This window comes from Pseudophryne corroboree, chromosome 12 (genome assembly GCF_028390025.1).
Source record: "Pseudophryne corroboree isolate aPseCor3 chromosome 12, aPseCor3.hap2, whole genome shotgun sequence".
Lineage (NCBI taxonomy): Eukaryota > Metazoa > Chordata > Amphibia > Anura > Myobatrachidae > Pseudophryne > Pseudophryne corroboree.
Window position 1 is genome coordinate 105,585,234 of NC_086455.1, and position 14,404 is coordinate 105,599,637.

Consider the following 14,404-nt stretch of genomic DNA (forward strand, 5'->3'; position numbering starts at 1 on the left):
TGCATCATTTTGGCCCCGCCCCCTTTATAGAACTATCATTTGAATCATTTGAAGCACTATGAGACTGGGTCCTAATGAAGAGAGGTGCCCAGACCCACCCTCTCAGCAATCAGCTTCATCTCCCCTACAGGCACTACCCTGGAGGGAAGAAGTCAAAAGTCTGCAAGTATGATCTTGCATTGACAATGCTTCAGGTAATGCAGTCTTGTATATAATGTGATCGCATCTACACATACACAGCTACACATACGTAACTGCGTTGTAAGTCTCGCGTTCGCAAACTGGGGGCTGTGGAAAGATGGAAGAGAAAAATGTCTGTTTGGAGGAGTATCTTTTGCACCTACAGGTACATGTTCACAGTGATGATAACTAGTAGCAAACCACGCGCACACAAGTGGTTGTATAGCAAGATGTATACAACTCTGCATACAGGTGACTATACGCAATGAAATGGTGGCACATGTGGCTGCCCCGGGTCCTGGGTCCCCGGCTCTCTCTTGCCCGGGGTGCTAAAACCTCTAGCAACAGCTCTGCATACTGCAGAGTCACACGGATCTCAGCCATTTCTCTGTACCTCTAAATGGGCATTTCTGGGTGGCAAGAATGCAAAAGCACATAAGAGAAGTGCCTTGTGGGTGTGTAGGGGTGTGTCATGGGAGTGTTTTCAGAGACCCATTCTATTTTGAGTGGCCGATGTACATTGTGGATGTCACATTTAGATAGATCTCCTGCACCCAGTATGCGGTGGGTGTAATGTGATGACAGTTGTTTTTATAAACAGAGCAGAGGGGCGATGAGATGGCACAGATGAGTATTACTCATAATACGAGCATATAATCACACGAGCATACCCTTCTCAATGTGATTGCAGAATTCCCATTATGTTTGACTATATCTATTGGCTAAATCATTGCATGAAAAAAAAAACATTTAGGAAGCATAAACAGCTCTTACTGATATTTCTTTACTCACATGGTATATGCTGTTTATGCAGCGAGTGAGTCTATTTACTTACATGGTATATGCTGTTTATGCAGCGAGTGAGTCTATTTACTTACATGGTATATGATGTTTATGCAGCGAGTGAGCATACTCCCATGGTATATGCTGTTTATGCAGCGAGTGAGTCTACTCACATAGTACAGTATATGCTGTTTATGCAGCGAGTGAGTCTATTTACTCACATGATATACAGTAAGCTGTTTATGCAGTGAGTGAGTCTATTTACTCACACTGTATATGCTGTTTACACAGCAAGTGAGTCTCCTTACAAACAAAATGCATACTACTATTTACAGCCAGTAGAAGTTGCACTTGGGGGAAATTGTGTTGCAGCACTGTTTTTCCAAGGCTGTTGGGGGGTAAACAGACTGTCTTCTACTGACCCTCACCAGAGCCGTAACTAGACATTTTTGTGCCAGAGAGAGAATTGGTGCCCCCCCCTTCCCCCATAACTAAGGTAGGGACAGTGTGCGCCTAAGGTGCGCATCAAATATATAGGGGTGTGGCTTCATGGGAAGGGGTATGGTCACAAAATAATACCAATTCATATTACGCCACACAGTAGAGCCTCTTTTACACATTACTCAAGGTAGCGGCCCTCTCTCCTATTACTCCAGGTAGAGCCCCCTTTTACACAGCACTCCAGGTAGAGCCACCTTTTACACATTACGCCATGTAGAATCCCCTTTTGCACGTTACTCCAGCCAGAGCCCCCTTTTGCACAATACTCTAGCCAGAGCCCCCTTTTACACATTACTCCAGGCAGAGCCCCCTTTTACACATTACTCCAGGCAGAGCGCCCTTTTACACAATACGCCAGGCAGATCCCCCTTTTACAAATTGTGCCAGAGCAGTGCCCTCTTTTACATAGTACTCCAGGCAGAGTCCCCTTTTACACATTACTCCAGGCAGAGCCCCTGTTGCACAATGTGTGTGTATGCTAGGTTATACTTAAGTCGGGAGAGGTGGAGCGTACCAAGGGACAGGAAGCTGCAGCACTGCCTGGATACTTATGTGAGAAGTAGCCAGGTGCTGCAGCTACCTAGTGGTTTGGAGAAAGGAAAACCCTGCATTCTATTATAAATACCATCTGTTAAACACGGTTGTGGTGGTATCATGGGCATTTAGATGGCTGTTGGGAGGCGTAGTGCAACAAAGTCCCTTGCGGGCTTGCAACACTCGTCATGAGTGGGAATAGTCCCTGTTGGTCGGTATGCCGACAGGCAGGCTATTCAGCGTTCGGGATTCCGGCATCGGTATTGTGACCGGTGGTGCATCCCCATGTTTTGGGCCTGTTTTGCTGCATCTGGCCCAGGATGGCTTGTCATCATTGATGGGACAATGAATTACACCAGAATATTACACCAGAATATTCTACAGGAAAATGTCAGGACATCTGTCCATGAGCTGCATCTCACGAGAACGTGGGTCATACAGTAAGACAATGACCCAAAGCACACAAGTCATTCGTCCAAAGAATGGCTAAAGAAGAATAAATGTAAAGGTTTGGAACAGCCAAGTCAATGTCCTGACCTTTATCTAATCAAATTGTTGTGGAAGGACTTGAAGCAAGCAGTTCATGTGAGGAAATCTACCAACATAACAGAGATGGAGCTGTTTTGTACAAAGGAATGGGGTAAAATTCCTCCAAGCCGATGTTCAGGACTAATCAACAATTACTAGAAATGTTTACATTCAGTTATTGCTGCACAAGGGGGTCATACCAGATACTGAAAGCAAAGGTTCACATACTTTTGCCAGATATGTGATATTGGTTCATTTTCTTCAATAAAAACATGAGCATGTCTAATTTGTTTGTCTCATTTGTTATCTACTTTCAGACCTTGTGTGAAAATCTGAGGTACTTTTAGGCCAAATTTCAGCAGAAATATAGAAAATTCTGAAGGGTTCACAAACTTTCAAACAACACTATAAATAAAAAATTGGAAATATATATATATATATAAAAATTGAAACGTTGACAGCTACCAGAGGCTCCTACTCAATTTGATCATCAGTGTCTGAGTGCCGTACTCTCAACTGTCTACAAACACCTTCCAGCACGTGGAGGATTAGTAAGGGCACCGGACCAAGCCATCACCGATACCAGTGAGTGCCGGATCCTTACACCAGTATATATATATATATATATATATATATATATATATATATATATATATTGTGATGGGGGAAAGCTTGTCGGCGCTTAACCGCGATACCAAACTGTACTAGAGTGCAGACCAGGATATTATGAATAAGCAATCAGATGGTCTCCTTATTTAGACACTCCCTTTAATATATTCGGGCAGCTACACCTTAAAGAGAGAAGCATTGGTAAAGTGCATCATGTACATGGTAAAAGAAAAAGAGGATAAGGTGATTTTAAGCGACCAATGGTGTCTTAAAACTTAAAGGAGACTGAAATTAAAAATGATAAAAATTTAATAAAATATAATTAGCACCAATACAAAAGTAAATAAAACAATGGCCCTATACAAAGAGCCAAAAAAATTAATAAGAAATCACTGGAACTACATATAAATATATAAGTTAGTGTAAAATTGATAGTACAAACTTATATAAGACAGGAGGATAAATGTCCTAACAATAAAAAACTGGAAATAAGATCAGCATAAAAAATTTATAAATAAGGTTCTTAGCTTTTGAGAAGGTATGTATCATAACACCCAACGCGTTTCGTCCTATCTGGACTTCATCAAGGGGTGATAGGTAATTGGGACAGCTCATCTATATATACCTGTGTTAATGAGGAAGTGATAGCTACATCACTTCCTGTCAATTAACAGATACCAAATTTAATAAACTGTTTATACATATCAAAACAGAGTGACAATAACCTTACAGCATAATATCACTATGCTGTGCAAAACCGCTTTGTAAAGGAACTGTTTTCATGTGTTTAAATTGGTAAAAAACACAGTTGAAGTTCATGATCCCGGACTTCCTGTCCGGATCGTGGGTGACGTCACGTCCGCCCCACTTCCGGTGTCCGGCATTCTCCATTGCGCATGCGCTGGGTGCGGGTCGTAGAATGTTCGTGTCCGACATCAGCTGCGCATGCGCCTGTTCTCCCATCCGATATCAGAGGCTTAAAACGTCCAGAAAATAGCGGCGGCCATGTTCTTGGAGTATGTTCTCACAGACATCTATTTGTATAATCAGGTAGTCGCGGCGGCCATTTTTGATATGACAATTCTTAATGGGAATATGCTCATAACCGAGAATAAAGAGAGAATAATGTGATTTAGGAATATTACTTATACAAATATCTCATATTTCTACTAAATTCTATTTGTACCCCTTGTCCCAGGCATAAGAATATTTAAACAGCCCATAGCATTAGATGCCTATGTGGTAGTTAGAATTACAGCATTAGGGACAGGATTAGGTCAAATAGTGGAGGATTTTATAATGTAAAGGATTAGTTGCGCTGATTCCTTACAGTATTACATCTTACATGCATGCAACTGCACATGGAAATGGGGGTATACACTGAAAGATTCAAGGAAAAAGGTTATCCGAACCATCTCTTGGAAGAAGCAAACCTGAAGGCCAAGAAATTAGAGAGGAAACAACATCTGAAATATAAATCCAAGGAGAAAAGAGATGACACAGTGAGGTTTGTCACCACGTACAGTAGACATGAGAACATTATTAAGAAAACACTGAAAAAACACTGGAACATCCTCCTTATGGATCCTATTTTGAAAGATTATCTCCCGAAGGATCCTTTAGTAGTATTCAGGAAGTCGCAAAATCTTAAAGATCTGGTGGCACCAAGCATGTTAAGAAACCCGGAAGTACGATCAAGCATGCCCAAATGCGTTGGATGTTATAAATGCGGCCGCTGCAATGTATGTCGGTACGTACACCCTAATAGGAAAACCTTCAAGAATACCAACAGGTCCAAAGATTATAAGATTAAGCAGTTCATTAACTGTAATACGGTGTCAGTGATCTACATGCTGGAGTGCTCGTGTGGGATGAAATACATAGGGAAAACGAAAAGACCTCTGAAAATCCGCATTCAGGAACATGTAAGAAATATTAAAAACAAAGTACTAACACATGCAGTACCGAAACATTTACATGCCTGCCATAACTCGGATCCTGACGAATTAACTTTTAAGGGCATTGAGCTAGTCTCACTGGGCGAGAGAGGTGGTGATCTCTCTAACCTTTTATCAAAAAGGGAAATGTACAGGTCCAAAGATTATAAGATTAAGCAGTTCATTAACTGTAATACGGTGTCAGTGATCTACATGCTGGAGTGCTCGTGTGGGATGAAATACATAGGGAAAACGAAAAGACCTCTGAAAATCCGCATTCAGGAACATGTAAGAAATATTAAAAACAAAGTACTAACACATGCAGTACCGAAACATTTACATGCCTGCCATAACTCGGATCCTGACGAATTAACTTTTAAGGGCATTGAGCTAGTCTCACTGGGCGAGAGAGGTGGTGATCTCTCTAACCTTTTATCAAAAAGGGAAATGTACTGGATTTTCGAACTGAACACCTTGCACCCTGACGGCTGCAACGAGGGCTACGAAATAGCCCCCTTTCTGTGACGTAAGCTGACTACACCTTCTTCTTCCTACTTGGGCAACCTGTCTCTTCTCTGTTGTCATTTCCACTAGGGTCACCTCCCCAACCACGTCGTTGTATTATGATTACCTCTAAAAACCACGCCAATACTACAGCCATACCGCACTGGAGATGCCCAACTCCGTTCGATCTTGGAAGCCAAGCAGTGCTGGGCCCAGTTAGTACATAGATGGGGAACCATCATGGAAGACTGGGTGCTGTGAGCGAGGGATATGAGGATATTGTATTAATAATACATACTCTTTCTCTCCTTCCCACGAGAACTTTGGTGTTTCTAAGAGGTGCAAATATGCTTTAATACACATTAATTCCGCTAACACCTGAGTATCGTTCATCATGAACTGAAATAATACGTCTGTTGCTGTAATATCAAATACCATCACCTCCGTGTGTGAATGACTATATTCATATTCATATGTACCCCCATTTCCATGTGCAGTTGCATGCATGTAAGATGTAATACTGTAAGGAATCAGCGCAATAGGCCCCTTAAACTAATCCTTTACATTATAAAATCCTCCACTATTTGACCTAATCCTGTCCCTAATGCTGTAATTCTAACTACCACATAGGCATCTAATGCTATGGGCTGTTTAAATATTCTTATGCCTGGGACAAGGGGTACAAATAGAATTTAGTAGAAATATGAGATATTTGTATAAGTAATATTCCTAAATCACATTAGTCTCTCTTCATTCTCGGTTATGAGCATACTCCCATTAAGAATTGTCACATCAAAAATGGCCGCCGCGACTACCTGATTATACAAATAGATGTCTGTGAGAACATACTCCAAGAACATGGCCGACGCTATTTTCTGGACGTTTTAAGCCTCTAATATCGGATGGGAGAACAGGCGCATGCGCAGCTGATGTCGGACACGAACATTCTACGACCCACACCCAGCGCATGCGCAATGGAGAATGCCGGACGCCGGAAGTGGGGCGGACGTGACGTCACCCACGATCCGGACAGGAAGTCCGGGATCATGAACTTCAACTGTGTTTTTTACCAATTTAAACACATGAAAACAGTTCCTTTACAAAGCGGTTTTGCACAGCATAGTGATATTATGCTGTAAGGTTATTGTCACTCTGTTTTGATATGTATAAACAGTTTATTAAATTTGGTATCTGTTAATTGACAGGAAGTGATGTAGCTATCACTTCCTCATTAACACAGGTATATATAGATGAGCTGTCCCAATTACCTATCACCCCTTGATGAAGTCCAGATAGGACGAAACGCGTTGGGTGTTATGATACATACCTTCTCAAAAGCTAAGAACCTTATTTATACATTTTTTATGCTGATCTTATTTCCAATTTTTTATTGTTAGGACATTTATCCTCCTGTCTTATATAAGTTTGTACTATCAATTTTACACTAACTTCTATATTTATATGTAGTTCCAGTGATTTCTTATTAATTTTTTTGGCTCTTTGTATAGGGCCATTGTTTTATTTACTTTTGTATTGGTGCTAATTATATTTTATAAAATTTTTATCATTTTTAATTTGAGTCTCCTTTAAGTTTTAAGACACCATTGGTCGCTTAAAATCACCTTATCCTCTTTTTCTCATATATGTATATATATATATACATACAAACACCACTGACTCATCATAAAATCTCCTGAACCATAAGGACTAGGAACTTGACATTTGGACAGTAGCTTGTGTTTGTGACGTAGACACCCACTAAGAAGGGATTTTGCCAAATTCTACACACAAAGGGGTTAAAAGGGGTGAGATAATTACCCCCTCACAGAGGAGAGTTAAGACATCCCACCCAGACGGGGCTATAAAGAATGCATGGCTCCGGCTATACCAAGTCGCGGAGGGGGGGAGGACACAATGTTCTGTTCCTGGGCTTCCTTGCAGTATCAATTGCAGAGCAGTTCATTATTCAAATAGGGGAGCCACATCAACTGCCACCCCTAAACACTGTCAAACATCGCTGAGTGTGGCTTCCCTATTTCAACTATGGACGGCTCTAAAACTGCCACTGGCAAGGAAGTGTAGCTTTATGGTTCAGAAGATTCTGTGATGAGTCACTGGTATTTGCATTTTATATAAATATATATATATATATATATAGAGAGAGAGAGAGAGAGAGAGAGAGAGAGAGAGAGAGAGAGAGAGAGAGAGATTTCAGATATAAGTACTTAATCAACCTATTTCCAGTCAGGAGAGGATAGTGTCTCAATTATTCACCTGTCCCTTGAACTAAACATTGCTGAACCTCTCGGAGAGCAATAGGGGGAACCGATGGACCCCTTTTCTCCAAACTCAGGCATGCCATCACTGTTGCAGGGAAGGGAAGAGGCCTATAGTTATAGGCCTATCTTCATCCTGGCCTATAGTTTGCAGCTGTGGTGGCCGGCTTGTGTGACCCCATGGGTCAGGCATCCAGCTGAAAGTGCTGGAGATGATCCGATACTGCGTCCTAGGATGCAGCATTACCATATTAGTGTCATCACTGCTGCTTCTATGTAAGCAACAGCAACTCCAACCCCAACTGGATTATTATATGCCAACTTTGCCCAAAGAAGGAGTGCAAGACTTACAACACTTTAGGCGCCACCATAGTGTTTGTATTGTTTGTTATACAGTATGTCCTAGGTCTGGAGTGACAGGGACCTCCAGACTTAGAAACCGAACATTGTTTAAAGAGAGACTTATTGTTTACATAATTGTGTATATATTGTCGAAGTCAAAAATATTACATTAAAAGAACATACAAACTACACACATTATGAGTCGCTATACTTGCAAATACGCGCAGCGAGCACAGAAAAATATGGTAACACACGCATTTACACGGACATGCCACAGAGATAGATTCGACACTTATTTCATACAGTACATAATTATAATAATATCAAGCGCCAGACATCATGATGATTTAAAATTATATAATGAAGTAATGTCATGTATGTGTATTATTTGAATGAAGCCAGATACACCTGTCATATTTGGTATTAAAGCAAGCAGATTAATGTGTAGATTAATTTGATACTTGTTATTAAGTTGTAGGACATTGCAACAAATAGTTATGATTAAATGTATGAAAGGTAAAATCACTTTTATTAGAACAATAGATATTCCAAACAGGTAGTGGACAGGAAGCTCAGGCCAGCCCTCTGGATGTCTTCAAGGCTGAACCTATTTAGCATACGAACAAACCAGTGACTCATCATGAATGAGGAAGTTCCCTCCCCCAAAAACTGGATAACACATAGCAGAGACTTGTTTATCTGTTAAGTAGGTTTAAAAGTACATTTAAAAGTTGCTGCATAGCCTTGATATAGTTTTTTTTTTAAACTCAGGCCTAAAATAACTTCTGGTGCTTGTATAATGTGTGATTTCTTTGTGACAAAGGAAGCCGCATGGTCTGTCCTCCATTTTGGACTAACCACATGGCATGTCCACCATTTTGTGTAAACCTCATGAATGTGGAATGGGGAGGAGCAGTGGCCATTTTAGGAAGGTCATTTTCTAAATAGCTGATTTTCAGTCTGCTCAGAACAGTTTCCTTGGTCACATCAAGCACCATTTATGAGTTACCAATGCATTTATTTAACCCATGCCATAGTCAATTACAAATAGTTTCAATTGGGCCTAGTGAGAGTAAATGGTGAGAGAAATGCTTGGGTTGGTGTAAGAAATTGCACACACAAAAAAAAAACTTTTTTTTCTTCTTCTTTCCGAGGATTTAGTTAACTCTCTGTTTGCTATAAGATAGGCATTGAAATGCTAATTAACTGGTTCAACCACTTTTACAGGAAGGCAAAAGCACATAGCTTTGATATGCAAATAAGAGGTAAGGTGTCTCATAGGAGACCAGTGAATGGTACATATATATAATATTATTATTATAATTATGTGTATATTTATATCAGTGTATGTTCTGCAAGATAGTTATCCAATCTGAATCATATCATTTAAATTATAGATTATTGCAGTCATTATAGATCTGTGTGAAATAGGATACATTTGTTGCTATATAGGTAAATTTGAAATAACAGTATTTTAAGGAAGTAAGTGTAAAGACACAAATGCAGGTCTGCATAAAAGTTTATACAGAACAAGTTGTGTCTAGTGGGCAATAGTAATTAGTATTGTTCACATTTATAGAGCTGTGTGATTTGTTTTATTGCGGACGCAGGGTTTTGTACACGTGTCTCGGACAAAGTACAGGACTGCGCACGCAGCGTAAGAGACACGCGCGGTCGTGTGTTTACGCAAAGTGCGTAAGAGTGCGGGCGCTAAGTACAAATTACACAATAGTGTCGTTTAGTTCAAAGGTGGGACAGTAGCCAGGCTACAATAGCACAAAACTACCCGGTTTCTAAAGCAGATTAGTATAAAACTTTTGTTTAAACTGTATTGCCTCTGGGGGTAAAGCTGCCAATCTGAATGAATTAAAATTTTCTGTACAGAAAAGCAAAGTGTATTTGAGTGAGCGAACGTAGGAGTGAGTGGATTCGAACCCCGGAATTCGGGATCCTGTCGTGTGGTACACAAAGTGAGTGGAGGCTTGGTGGCGTGAGGCGGCTGACTCACGTTAGTATAGGATTTGGAATACGTACGTCGTGAGGAGACTTACACAGGAGCATGGTAGGGAATTGTGAATTATGAGCTGTGTGACCCATGTAGTTTTTTTTATACGCTCCGGCTGAGGTTTCGCAGCTTGTGATTCGATTCCAGTGGTCATACGGCAGATAAGTAACAAGTACCTATACGCTGTGCGATTGGATCGCGCGTTTGTGGGTGCGATATATAGTGCAACTTGATATCCCTTTTACGAGCTTTTTGCGTAAAATCGCGGTATAATTAGCGCTGTATACAGCATATGCAAGCGTGATTTGTGTATAAAAAGTGCATAGGGAGTTTTCGCTGGTCTCTCTCAGGAAAATCTCCAACGACAGATAATTTATTGGAAAGGGTAAGTTATTCCTAAAAACTTCCAGTAAATATAGGTCAATAGGGGCCCTAGGTTGGGTACATCGCCTTCGCTATCGACAGTGTATGGTAGTACTGGCCAACATGGGCGAGAGTGGGTGGAAGCGCTCGGAGAACTTTCACCGTCACCTTATATTGAGTATTTTGGTGTTTGTGGGAAAAGGCCCACAATTATGGGAGCCAGTTGCTCCAGTGAGGGACGTTTAGCCGGGATTCAGGCTGAAGAGCCGCGGCCCAATTGGTCAGCGAGGTTTAAAGGAAAAAGTATTATGTGTGGGAAATATGGTCCACACGCTGAAGACTTTTTGTCTGAATGGGTATGTATGACTGACAACGATAGGGTATCATTCCCTAGGGTGGGCAGCTTTGAACCAGAGGTACTGCAGAATGTAAGCAGTAAAATATGTCTGATAAAATCCAGAAAACAAAGGGTCAGACATACAAAGTGTTTAAACCTGTGGCAGCAAGAGGGGTTGGTGAGTTTGATCCTAAGGTATTGCAGGTGGTATGTCTAACCAAAGTCATATAAGACAAGAATGGAAATATAAGAACTGTTTGAACTTGTAGCAACAATAAACAAGTAGGAAGAAAAAAAAAAGATGTAAGTACACCGCCATATGTAGATGTGGAAGCTGTTACGGCCAGCATACAAACTATAGAAAATAATAAAAATATGAAAAATGTGACTGTAACCTATATATGCACTAATGAATGTTGAAGTTTTATTTAGGAGGAGAAGGTGACCTGATTGTTTTCAGCCATTTGTCATGCACCCAGAGGTGTATCCAACCGGTAAAAGAAGAGCAGTAGCCTGTGGGGGAAGTGGCTGAGACCAGTGAAACAGGTAAGTATGGTATCATTTGTGTACATATATAGTAAAACCCAAAAATAAAACAAAAAACAAAAATCAAGAAAGTAACGTCAGAAATGGAGAAAAATCTGTAGTAAATCGGACAGAGACAAGGTAACCCCAGGGTATTTCTTTCAGTTACCATATAAGAAGTATTCATTATTAGTAATGCCCCTAGTCAAGATGAACTCGGAAATGTTTGTTGGACCATGTACAGACCCTTAATACGGGATGAGAAGGATTGAATCAATACTTCGCATGACCTAGAAGCTTGTTAAACTTTTTTTATTTTTTATTTTTGTCTCTTGCAGTAATAGAAAACTCTCCATCTGGTTAAGATCACTGGTAAACACTAATTTGGCAGATGGGAGGTGGCTGTCTCTGTGCAAATGGACGGGCTCAATAAGGCATTGAGTGTCAGGGTGCAGACTTCTTTGCAAAATTGGAAAAGGGTCACAGTAGCTAATCTTAGATAGTGTGCTATTGAACATCACAAGAATAGTGCTAGGCACAGAGAACAACAGGTGGACAAGTTGAGGACGGTAAGTATACTGGCACATACAGGAAAGGCCCATCAGTCCAAACCCCAGATCCCTAATGGTCAATAATATGTTACACTTGTAGGAAGGAAGGGCATTTTTGCCAGAGATTGTAGGAGTAGTAGGACACATAGTCAATATAGACCCCCTAGACAGAAAACACAAGCCACATTATTAAACACATAGACGGGACCAAGGGACATATAGTAAGGAATCATAAGCCATATAGAAAACACAGATTCGGCTAATGGGAAGAACAAAATAAATGCAACATTACCCTTTGACAAAACTTGCTGGGGTTAAGATGGGGCCTCTAAACTTTTGCTTCTTTTTTCTAGCAGAAATGGCCCCTGATTAACTTAATTTTGTTAGATATGATATACATATACTGTGCTCTCGCTCAGGAAGTACAAAGTATGTTAAACACCCACGAAGACTAATGTCGCATTCTACTGTTCTAGATGCATGTCCATCACAGGTAGAGGAAATTATCTCAGATACCGGGTTCCCTACGAACTTAGGCTGGACAGGACACTGGATAGATGGCTGGGATAGTAACAATAGCGATACGACAAACACAGAAATTTTTTTAAGGGGAGTAGACCAAGTAGAGAATCACTTCCCCGTAGTGCCCGATCCAGTTGTCAAATTTTTATAAAATCTTCACCTCTACAAACTCATCTGTCACCAACCTCTTTTCTGTTTCTCTACAGTTTTCCTCTTCATCTTTTGCGCTCACACAGGGTGGTACAATACATGGACCCAAGTACAGTTCAAACTCCACATGCCTAGGTCCTTCAGAGTTCTGCCCAAACCCAGTATATCTCAACAGCACGATAACACCAGTATTACTGCAGTGTGCCTTGTCATGCACAAAGGGTGGACAATGGGAATACTGGTGAAGGGAAATTTTGTATAGACACTGATAAATGGGAATCCAAATGTAGAATCTACATCTACATAGTTTCTACATTTGGATTCCCATGTAAGCAGACATATAGGATTGCTTCTGTAGTATTGAAAAGAGCTTGATAACAGCTAAAAGCCCTCTTTTTGGACACTAATACTGATACTAGTAATTAGATGGTCTTAATTAGGGTGAATCCGATAAAATTTTGTCATACTGTGGAAATAGGATTGCTGCTGGAGAATTGAAAGGAGCTTGGTAACAGCTAAAAACCCTCTTTTTGGATACTAATACTGATACTAGCAATCAGATGGTCCTAATTAGAGAATCCGACTAAATTTTGTCATACTGTGGAAATTACCTTATCTAAATGCCAAATCTTCCAAATTTAATCCAGATTTATATCTAGTATAATAATTGGTTTGATCAAAAGATCACTTTCTATAACCTCTTAAGAAGGAAACATCTCCTCAAATTTTGAGAGCATTTTCAATAAGAGAAAAAAGGTGATTTTTGTTACTTACCGTAAAATCTCTTTCTCTGATTCCATCTGGGGGACGCTGCGCCATTACTTGTGGGGTTAGAGGTGTGTGGTTGTGGAGTTTGGCACAGAACTATTAAAACCTGACTCCTCCCCCCTCTAACCCCTCCCATCTCCTTCCTGCCTAGCCAGTACCTCAGTTAACGTTTAGCCAAGCCAAAGGAGATAGATCAAAGAAAATTAACTGGTTAAACCAGACAAACATCTGGGAGGGATCGCAGCGTCCCCCAGATGGAATCAGAGAAAGAGATTTTACGGTAAGTAACAAAAATCACCTTTTCTCTTTCATCCATCTGGGGGACGCTGCGCCATTACTTGTGGGATTTCCCAAAGCAAGCTAATAAGAGGAGGGAGACGGGGACGGCATAGCCGTCTTTAATATACGACGCCCAACAGCGGCAGTCTCCAAACCAAAAGTATGAAAACGGTGAAAGTATGTGTGAAAGTATGAACTGACGACCAGGTTGCCGCCCTGCACAGTTGCTCAACAGATGCACCACCACGAACAGCCCCAAGAGGCTCCAACAGCTCTAGTAGAATGAGCCCTAATTGAGTCAGGAACCGAAACATTAGCAGACACGTAAGCCTGTCTTATGGCCGAAGTTATCCAACGGGCCACAGTATTTTTGGAGGCCGGCCAACCTCGTTTCGGAGCATCAATCAAAACCAGCAAGTTATCCGTACGCCGGAATGACTCGGTGCGAGACAAATAGACACGTAAAGCTCGAACCACATCCAGGAGAGCTAAATGAGAGTCCTCCACAGGAGAAGATGTCGGAGTAAAGGCCGGAAGGACAATGTCCTGATTTAAATGGAATTTTGAAACAACCTTTGGAAGGAAAGAAGGCTTAGTCCGTAGAACCACCCGGTTCTCATGAAACACTAACAAGGGGGGTCTGCAAGAAAGAGCCGCCAACTCAGATACTCGTCTAGCTGAGGCAATAGCCAACAGAAAAACAACTTTCT

General features: G+C 40.9%; 1 protein-coding gene and 1 pseudogene across 1 annotated transcript in view; one reads left to right on the forward strand and one right to left on the reverse strand.

The window, feature by feature from the left end:
* TTC6 (tetratricopeptide repeat domain 6) overlaps positions 1-14,404 on the reverse strand; it is a 660,756-nt gene that overhangs the window by 479,129 nt on the left and 167,223 nt on the right. The window lies entirely within an intron of this gene.
* LOC134981807 (5S ribosomal RNA) lies at positions 5,722-5,840 on the forward strand (annotated as a pseudogene).